The sequence below is a fragment of the Podarcis vaucheri genome, assembly GCF_965113315.1.
Source record: "Podarcis vaucheri genome assembly, chromosome: 2".
Lineage (NCBI taxonomy): Eukaryota > Metazoa > Chordata > Lepidosauria > Squamata > Lacertidae > Podarcis > Podarcis vaucheri.
Genome location: NC_138760.1, coordinates 17,801,070 through 17,810,798, shown reverse-complemented (window position 1 = coordinate 17,810,798; position 9,729 = coordinate 17,801,070). Strand labels below are relative to the sequence as shown.

At 44.2% G+C, this 9,729-nt stretch overlaps 1 long non-coding RNA gene across 1 annotated transcript; it reads left to right on the top strand.

Moving 5' to 3' along the window:
- The first annotated feature begins 284 nt into the window (after positions 1 to 284).
- On the top strand, positions 285 to 9,032 carry LOC309526737. Its single transcript, XR_014216895.1, has 3 exons — positions 285 to 750; positions 3,849 to 3,939; positions 7,594 to 9,032. It is a non-coding gene; the product is annotated as an uncharacterized lncRNA (long non-coding RNA).
- The last annotated feature ends 697 nt before the right edge of the window (positions 9,033 to 9,729 follow it).

The window sequence follows — 9,729 nt, the reverse complement described above, 5'->3', positions numbered from 1 at the left end:
AGTCAGACAGACACACCAGTGTAAAGTGCGCAAATAAATGCACATATTAGTGAAGCATAACATACAAAAAAATCATAATATTGGGGGGAAATACTTACCAAAATGTTTATGTTAGGCAAAACTGCATGCAGGAATGTGTGTATTAAATGTTGTGAATAAGACTATGAATTGAAAGTGGAGGCAATAGGTGTGCCTTTCCCTGTTTATCTGTTCGTTTGGTAACACAAAACACTTTAATAAAAACTAATAAAAACATAATTATCAAACGGATATGGAGAACTGAACTTAAGATTGGAAAATGAGAAACTGAGAAAAAGAAAGCTGATTCATGCATCCCTGTGCTGGGCAAACGATTGGAATCAGCATTTGCATGCAACAGAAACAAAGTGCTTTCTCTAGAACTGTGTGTTGTTCTTCCTCAGGGAGGGCAACTGAGCACACACACACACACGTGTATCTGCCGCAGTATATAAAGCCCTCAGTAAGCTTCTGATCTGTGTTGGCACAACACTGTTGCTGCTTATCCATTGCTGTGCTGTTGTTTTCTATCGATCTGTTCAGGGTCCACAGTGCTATCTCAGGCAGTGGAATAATACTGGTTGCTTATCACAGCTGCTTACAAGCCAACTACGGAAAGTGCTTGGTGATGGGACTTCAAAGTGCTTCTGCAGCTTTATACCTGCCAAGTTTTGGTTTTGAATAAGGGCACAGCTGAAGCCTGGCCATTCATATCACAGGGTATTAACATTGGTGAGTTGTTTCAATTCTTTTCAGATAGTGCTCGCTTCGGCAGCACATATACAATTCTTTTCAGATACGTCCAAATGACTTATAGATCTACTGAGATAGCAAAGCTGACTGAATGTGATACTGGACACATTATTCTTTTAGATGGTGCAAGTAAAAGAAATTGGTATTTGCCTGACACAGCCATATACCAGTACTCTCATTTTTCCAAATTAGGCCTTTAAGTAGTTACACAGACTCTTTCTTCAGACACCAACAGAAACCAGAGGGTGCCTTCAGACTATCAGTATTTTGCAGGAGGGTTTCAGGTGCATATGTTGTTGTTGTTGTTTAGTCGTTTAGTCATGTCCGACTCTTCGTGACCCCATGGACTAGAGCACGCCAGGCACTTCTGTCTTCCACTGCCTCCCACAGTTTGGTCAAACTCATGCTGGTAGCTTTGACAACACTATCTAACCATCTCGTCCTCTGTCGTCCCCTTCTCCTTGTGCCCTCCATCTTTCCCAACATCAGGGTCTTTTCCAGGGAGTCTTCTCTTCTCGTGAGGTGGCCAAAGTATTGGAGCCTCAGCTTCAGGATCAGTCCTTCCAGGGAGCACTCAGGGCTGATTTCCTTCAGAATGGAGAGGTTTGATCTTCTTGCAGTCCATGGGACTCTCAAGAGTCTCCTCCAGCACCATAATTCAAAAGCATCAATTCTTTAGCGATCAGCCTTCTTTATGGTCCAGCTCTCACTTCCGTACATCACTACTGGGAAAACCATAGCTTTTACTATACAGACCTTTGTCGGCAAGGTGACGTCTCTACTTTTTAAGATGCTGTCCAGGTTTGTCATTGCTTTTCTCCCAAGAAGCAGGCGTTTTTTAATTTTGTGGCTGCTGTTTGCACAATTAGGGTGGATTAAAGTGCTCTGTCACCCTAGTACAAAAAATCTGCTTTTGAACAGAAACCGACTTTATGCAGTTAGAGTTTCACTAAAAGCATGTGGGATGAATTAATGATGGACAGGAAGATACATAAACATTGCACAGGTAAATTAGGACTAATGTGCATTGCTGTATAATCTCCCCACAAAGAAATCCCAGCCAACGCTCAATAAATAGCAGATATATTATCTGCACAAACTTTAGGCAAGCAAATCAGGATGACATGCCCTCCAACGTTTCTTGATGAAAATAGGGACACTTGGAGGGTATGGAATGAATGCTCAATAAATAGGTCATCTGGAGGCTCCAGAGTGATTTGTGGTATCCAGACATGCTTGTCCAATAATCATAGGTCAAATGCGTCTCAAGTGTGTTTTTCCTTGTACAGTTTTCTGTCGATCAATAATAATTTTCAAATACCTTGTACACTCCGTACCGAAACTAATCTAGGAATATTGCCCAGTACTATCTGCAGGATTGAAGTCCCAACTTGCCTATCCAAATAGCCTGGGCAGCATCCAAAACCCGTAGGCACAGAAGCATGTGCACGCGCACGCACACACATATAGAACTGATAATTGTGACAGAATTTACATAGTATTATTTGCGTAGGGTGTTCAATGTAAATAAGTAACTTAGATTTTCAACAGACAAAATCCCAATCCCAGCTGAGATTTTTGTAATCCTTGCAAGAGGTGTGGGTAGTCAGCCCATTGGTCCAATCTGAACTTTTTCAACTGTCCTGTGGGTCTATTTATTTGGCAAAACCGGCTTTTGATTTGATCTCTGTGGACTATCTCCTGGCTGGAGTGATTCTAAGGCTGGTGTTTTACTCAATCCACAAAAGCAACGAGGCAACTGCATGTTGGATTCAGAACCAATAAGAGTGATATGCTTACAGATGCCTGCATTTTGGAAGTATATAATCTATATACGATGGTGGCGGTGGCCGTATTGGAGCTGAGCACTGAGCCTAAAAAACCCCAAAGTCACCCTAAAAGCTTTTCCCCTTTCCTGAATTTTCAGCTTTCATGTTAAATAAACAGTAAAGCTACAAATACTATGCACACAGAGTAAAGTTGCTTCCAGGTTTGCACCCTTGAGTGATGTGTTTCTGCATTTATCTGGAAGAGGAATTAAAACTGGAGCTGAGTGAAAAATGCCTCCCACCTTTTGAGGTCTCATTTGTCTGTAAAGCTATTTTTATTACAGCAAAGAAAAACAAAGAAAACTATATTCTCCAGTCAACATCAAATATCAAGGTTTTTTTTAACATGAAGACTAAAAGAAAGGAAAGAAAGAGAAAATACTTTTGATTCTCCATCTATCAGCTTTAAAAACATATGCAAAATTCTTACTGCATAATAATATTCAACTCTTATACTTTTCCATAAACCAACTTTTTTCCGTCTTCAAACTGAAACCCTTGGGTATAGGGTGGTATATAAATTCAATCAATCAATCAATCAATCAATCAAATATCACAAGCCTTTTGAGGTCTTATTTGGATAGTGGAGGGTGCTAAAGTTTCCTGGGCTGCTCCCAGCTCCTTGGATTTGCCAGGTGCCATATTTAAATCCTCAAAATGCAGAATTTGAAAAGTTCATTAAATGGAGATGCTATACAATGCTTAACATACCATAACATTATCCAGCAATGTCCTTGTGCATGGCTAAAACCCTTGTATAATGTCTACTTGAAGGCATATTCTATTCAAATGTGCACATAATTGATCTGTAAATTGCTATCCTTTTTACCGTGGAGAAATAAGAAATGCATGCAGGGAGTGGAGGCTGGTCCATTTGGGTGAACGGACAACTGCCCCACCAGCAGGGGTGCCAACTCTATGAGGCTGAGGTGTCTTCGGTGCCCCCCATATCTGCCAGGAGGGGGCTGGGCCCCTCAATGTTGAGGGAGTGGAGGAGACTGAGCACAGAGCCAAGTGTGGCGCAGCTTCAGTGACCAGCTCCTCCTCTGCACTCAACTTCCTCCCGATGATGCAACATTGCACATGAGATGCGCATCCTGTGCATGACATCACACACGAGCGTCAGATGCATGATGTTACACAAGCATGACGTACAGCGCATGCTTTGGGCACAAATGGGCACCTCTGCCCATTTAGTCTTTAGTCTGCTCTCAGCCAGTCTCCATCTGCCTGTCTTCTTACTTACAGCCCATCAGCTTGCTCCTCCTTAGTCTCCATGCCGCCTTTGCAGAACTCATCAGGCTGTGGCAAATGAGTGCAAAGACACCGGGGGTATTTGGTAAGTGGTTCAACCAAGGCTGGCCCAAGACATTTTGTTGCCCTGAGACAGAAATGTAAATGATTTCCCCAAGGGATAAAAGACACAGCGCCAAAGAGCAGATGAAGAAGAGTTTGGATTTGATATCCCGCTTTATCACTACCCGAAGGAGTCTCAAAGCGGCTAACATTCTCCTTTTCCCTTCCTTCCCCACAACAAACACTCTGTGAGGTGAGTGGGGCTGAGAGACTTCAGAGAAGTGTGACTGGCCCAAGGTCACCCAGCAGCTGCATGTGGAGGAGCGGAGACGCGAACCCGGTTACCCAGATTACGTGACTACCGCTCTTAACCACTACACCACACTGGCTCATAATGGGTACATTATGAAGAAAATGGCAGCTCCCACATTGATTTCTCCCCAACCCACTTCATGATGTATACAGTGGTACCTCTAGATGCGAACAGGATCCGTTCCAGAGCCCTGTTCGCATCTAGAAGCAATAGTAACCAGCGATGGCATGTCTGCGAACGCGCGCGTCACTTTTCATCGCTTCTGCGCATGCACGTGATGTTATTTTGAGGGTCTGTGCATGCGCAAGTGGCGAAACCCGGAAGTAACTTGCTCCGTTACTTCCAGGTTGCCGCGGAGCGCAACTTGAACGCGCTCATCCCGAAACACATTCAATCCAAGGTATGACTGTAGTTGCCCTGCATACCATGCGTCTGTTTTATGGTACAGTTTCATTTTGTGCCACATAGCTGCCAATTGGCTGCTTTTTAAAGGTCGCCCCAAATCTGCTGCCTAAAGTGCCTGGCGTGCTCTGGCCCATGGGGTCACGAAGAGTCGGACACGACTAAACAACAACAAAGTGTCCATTTGACCTCATAGTAAGTAAGACTGGGGGGGGTGTGGCATGCTAATAAGTTAAATGACTTAAGTTTAAAACCAGCTGAACTACCGGTTTCCTCCTGCTGAAATCTCTAATGACTTCTCACTTACTCCAGTAGTCCCTATTGAAAGTGCCAGGTTTGTGGGGCAATGCACATTCATCTTATGTCTGTCTGCAGCCAGTGGCGTAGTGTGGGGGGTGCAGGGGGGGCGGGCGCACCGGGCGCAACATCTGGGGGTTAGGGTTAGGGGGTGCAAATCCACGGGTTAGGGGGTGCAAATCACCTGCCTTGCCCCGGGTGCTGACAACCGACGCTACGCCACTGTCTGCAGCTGCTCACACTTAAGGACAGGTAAATAGTGTGAGCCTTAGGCTGTTGGCAGACAATACATTTGAAGCACATTCCTTCCCTTAAAGAATCCTGGGCACCATGGTTTATCTCTCTAGACCAGGAGTGCACAACCTGCAGCCCTCCAGATGTTTCTGGACTACAACTCCCATCAGTCCCAGCCAGCAAAGACAGTGATCAAGGTTGGCAGACGTTGTAGTACAGAGACATCTGGAGGGCTGCAGGTAGTGCACCCTGCTCTAGACTTATAATTCCCAGCAACCCTTATGTACCCCCTAAGTGTCCTGTTTTTAGTGGGACATACCAGATCACAGAAGCCAATCCCAATCCCAGAATGCTTTGTTTTTTGGTCCAGTGCTCTGTTGATCATTAACAGGGTTGCATCAAAGCATCTTCTGGTCCAGTGCTCTGGAACAATCCTGCTGACAATCGTCAGAGCACCAGACTCGAAGGTGTGCCCCTCCTCATCTCCCAATTTGGGGGACAAAAATGTTGGAGGGTGTTCTCTTACCAAATCCATCCTTCCTGTTCCCAAAACAGAGAAGGGTCTATTTCAAAAACAGTTTTCAAAGTGCTTTAGCCATGGGAGAAGAAGAGTAATATATACGATGTCAGGAATACTAGCCAGTAGATACCATGACATTGGGCCCATGGCATTGGGCATATATATGCACACACACACACACACATCTATATGCATGCTTGCAGAATCCTTTATAGAGCTCAGTCTAGGACACAAAAGTTTGTTTTGTTAGTTTTCCTGCAAAACAGACACAACCCCAACTTATTTGGACCCCGGTGCTGTCCTCATTCACCTCTGAATGACTAGAGTGGGCAGAATAACTCCCGTACAGAGTTTCTCTTAAATTAACTGTTAAATTTCCTGCAAGTGCCACTTAATAATGGTGGCTGTATAACTGTAGGATCATTATCAAACATCATGCTGCAACATAACACCAATATAACCCACCTACATAACAAGCAATATTATCCCAATCAACTTGGAGAGGTAACATTCAGCAATAGAAAATAGATCTAATGTGCAGTACCATCTTCCTGCATGTTTGAGAACATTGTCCCCTCCAGAAAAGAACAATCCCTTCTTCATGAGTCCTTAAAAGTAATTTAAAAGAAGAAGAACCGTCTGATCACAAACTCTAAAATCTAAAATTTTCTGATTGTAACAGGGCAAAAAACATGTTTCTTGGTTGTTTAGAAATTGATCTGTGCCTGTCTGTCAGGCATCATGGAAGAAGAAGAAGAAGAAGAAGAAGAGTTTGGATTTGATATCCCGCCTTTCACTCCCCTTCAGGAGTCTCAAAGCGGCTAACATTCTCCTTTCCCTTCCTCCCCCACAACAAACACTCTGTGAGGTGAGTGGGGCTGAGAGACTTCAGAGAAGTGTGACTGGCCCAAGGTCACCCAGCAGCTGCATGTGGAGGAGCGGAGATGCGAACCCGGTTCCCCAGATTACGTGACTACCGCTCTTAACCACTACACCACACTGGCTCCACTGGACCACATGGACCACTGTTTGTTTGCTATTTCAAGATTACAGCTAATACTGGTATTAGGGCTGGTACCTATGGATTCTGTACCCAGAAGAGTAACATGGCTGAAGCTCTGTATCAAAACCCAGTGTTGGCCCATACGGGCAACAAAAAAGACAAAAATGAGACATAGCCGCTAACATTTGTGCAGCTGAGTTAAAGACAAAGGGCAGTTACATCTTGCGGCCCTGCTCTTACAGTGATGGGGTCACAGCGGGCTAACCTGGTGAGGAGTGACAGCAGCACTGCAAATACACTGACTGCCATTTTGATTTCCTACAACATTTCCCCACGGTCCCATCACAGGCTACAGCAGAACTAAAAATAGCAGGTGGCTGCCAGACCAGGTGCACAGTATGGGCAACAGCTGTGGGCCTTGCCCTAAAGGCAGATGCCGAAGGGTGTTGGTGCTGGCTTGATGAATAATCAATGCACTGGGCCCAGCACTGATAATTCAATTAAATGTATAATGCAATATTATAAATGTCGCAATAAGAGAAGAAGAAGAGTTTGGATTTGATATCCCGCTTTATCACTACCCGAAGGAGTCTCAAAGTGGCTAACATTCTCCTTTCCCTTCCTCCCCCACAACAAACACTCTGTGAGGTGAATGAGGCTGAGAGACTTCAGAGAAGTGTGACTAGCCCAAGGTCACCCAGCAGCTGCAGGTGGAGGAGTGGGGAAGCGAACCCGGTTCACCAGATTACTAGTCTACTGCTCTTAACCACTATACCACACTGGCTCCATAGACCTTTCCTTTTAACCTCACATCAACACTGTGAGGCAAGTTAGAGAGAGAGAGAGTGTGTGTGTGTGTTTCCAGCTCTTGAACATGTGTCTTCCCAGACTCAACATTCTAATGCAACATGGCATTTCTTGTCTCCAGATGCAAGATGGGAAGAATCATTAAGGAAGAAGCAAACAGATGTTGCATGCAGTTGTGTGGAACTTCCCACTGTATTGGTTTGTTTGTTTGTTTTGTTTTAACCAAGCACAGCCTCAAGAAGAAGTTGTGAGCTAAAGTGGAAGACCAGTTGGGAAGGAACTGCCTTAAATGTTGCTCAACCTGCTCAAAATCCCCCACCCTAAGTTGATTTTGTACTCAGAGAGAATATGGGAGCATGGGCTACATTTCCCTAGAACAGGTTGCTTACATCACAGGGCCGTGCTGAAAAATTTCTCAGGAATATTATCTAAGATTCTATCGCATCAATTCGCTATCGGTCTATGCCAGAAGAAAATTCACATCTGTCAAGAGTGACTCATGAGCCTCGGCATTAGGCCATCTATGCAATTTAGAACAAGGTGCTGTTGTTACATGTCACTTTTCCAGTCTCCACACTTGATCTGGGAAGGAAGTTAATTGCAGTGTCATAAATCTATTGAGGTGATAGAAGTAGCTGACATCAGGAGAGGAGCTGAAATCATGGCTTCATTTCTTTGAACATGGGGGATCACTATACTGAGGTTGCTTCAAACTTTATCTATTTTGTTAGTGTGTGGGGTGTGTGTGTCAATAATTAAGAATCCAGGTTTACAATCTGTGGCAACGTCACTTTTAGGATTTGAAGTTGTTTTTACATTTTAAAGTGCTTTCTTAATTGCTGCCATTGTGTCTCTATACAAAATTGTGTACTGTAATTGTTTTCATTGTGAAATTGCTTCAAGATGTTTTATGAGAAGTAATTCATGAAAAGAAATAAATGTTGGCTTGGGGATGCTTTCACTCTAGAGATGAACTCATTGACTTGAAACGTCTGTCCTCAGAGTAAAACTGATCTGGATCTAACCATTCATATATAATATGTCCAACGGATTTTCTTCCTCAGCGTATAAATTCTGGAAGCATAGGGACTCAGACCTGTTGCGTTTATACAAGATTGGGGGCGGTGAATGCAGCAACTCAGGAAGGTATGTGTTGTCTGTTGAATCTTTGACTACACCCACATCACTTTTATCAAGTACCAGACCATTTAAACAAAAAACAAAAAAAGGACTGGGTCCAATATCATTGTGTGTGTATATAACTGAGCTAAGCACTAAGTAAGTTCTTGAGCACAGGCGTCTGTTTAACAGCCTTCTTGAGCTCCGAACACAGGCCTGCATCAGAGCTTCTCCGAGTTGCAGGAAAGAGGGGAAGGAGCAACTCTCAAAGCCGGGTTGTCCTTAAAGGAACAATGCACAGAGCCTAGATACACCACATATGGGACCTAACTTAGGGATCATCTACATTTCCACTTCTCCCATGCCTAGAAAGCATGGGTCTGAGAGGTTTTTCCCCCTTGCCCCACTCCTTTCCCAAGGGAAACCCACTCTCTTGTGATAAACAGAAGAAAACATGAATTTGGAAAAACCCCAAATTGCTGTTTGCTCCAACTGAGCACTAAAGAGCAGTTTTCCCTTGGGCAAAGCATCAGGAAAAGAGGAAGTATGGATAAGCCCTTAGGGAGCTACTCAGAGTTATGAGTGCACAGCCTCCTCTTAAATGCCCTACTCCAGGGTACCCTTGCATGAAGTACACTCGTGCAGTTTTGAGAAAGGGATGAGAATATTGATCTACAAATGTCTGGACAGTGCAAGATGGAGAACTGTGTGTGTATGCTATACCTGCTTCACCATTTCCTGTTTGTGCTGATTGACAGTGCTGGTGGCCAGTGAATGAACACTTAGAAGTAGGCTGAGAGCAGATGGTGCTGGTAAAATGTTCCAAGAAACATTCTGCTCAAGTGTCCCTTTTTCCCAACCGTTCCTGTTTACACCATTTGCGAAGCCAGCTGTTCACTTCCACTATTTTTCCCTCTCTCCCTGGGCCACGTCGTTCAACTGGGAGGACAGATGAGATGACAATTTGTGCATTTAATTGCTTCAATTTCCTGCCCAGAGCCTCGTAGTCTCTTTTGATCTTCTGGAGGCTATTGCTTGCAGTGTCATTGGTTCCCACATGAACCAAGAGGAAGGGGTATTTGTCAGTGGGTTTTATGATTCCTTGCAGTCGTTCAGTTACATCTTGGATCTTAGCCCC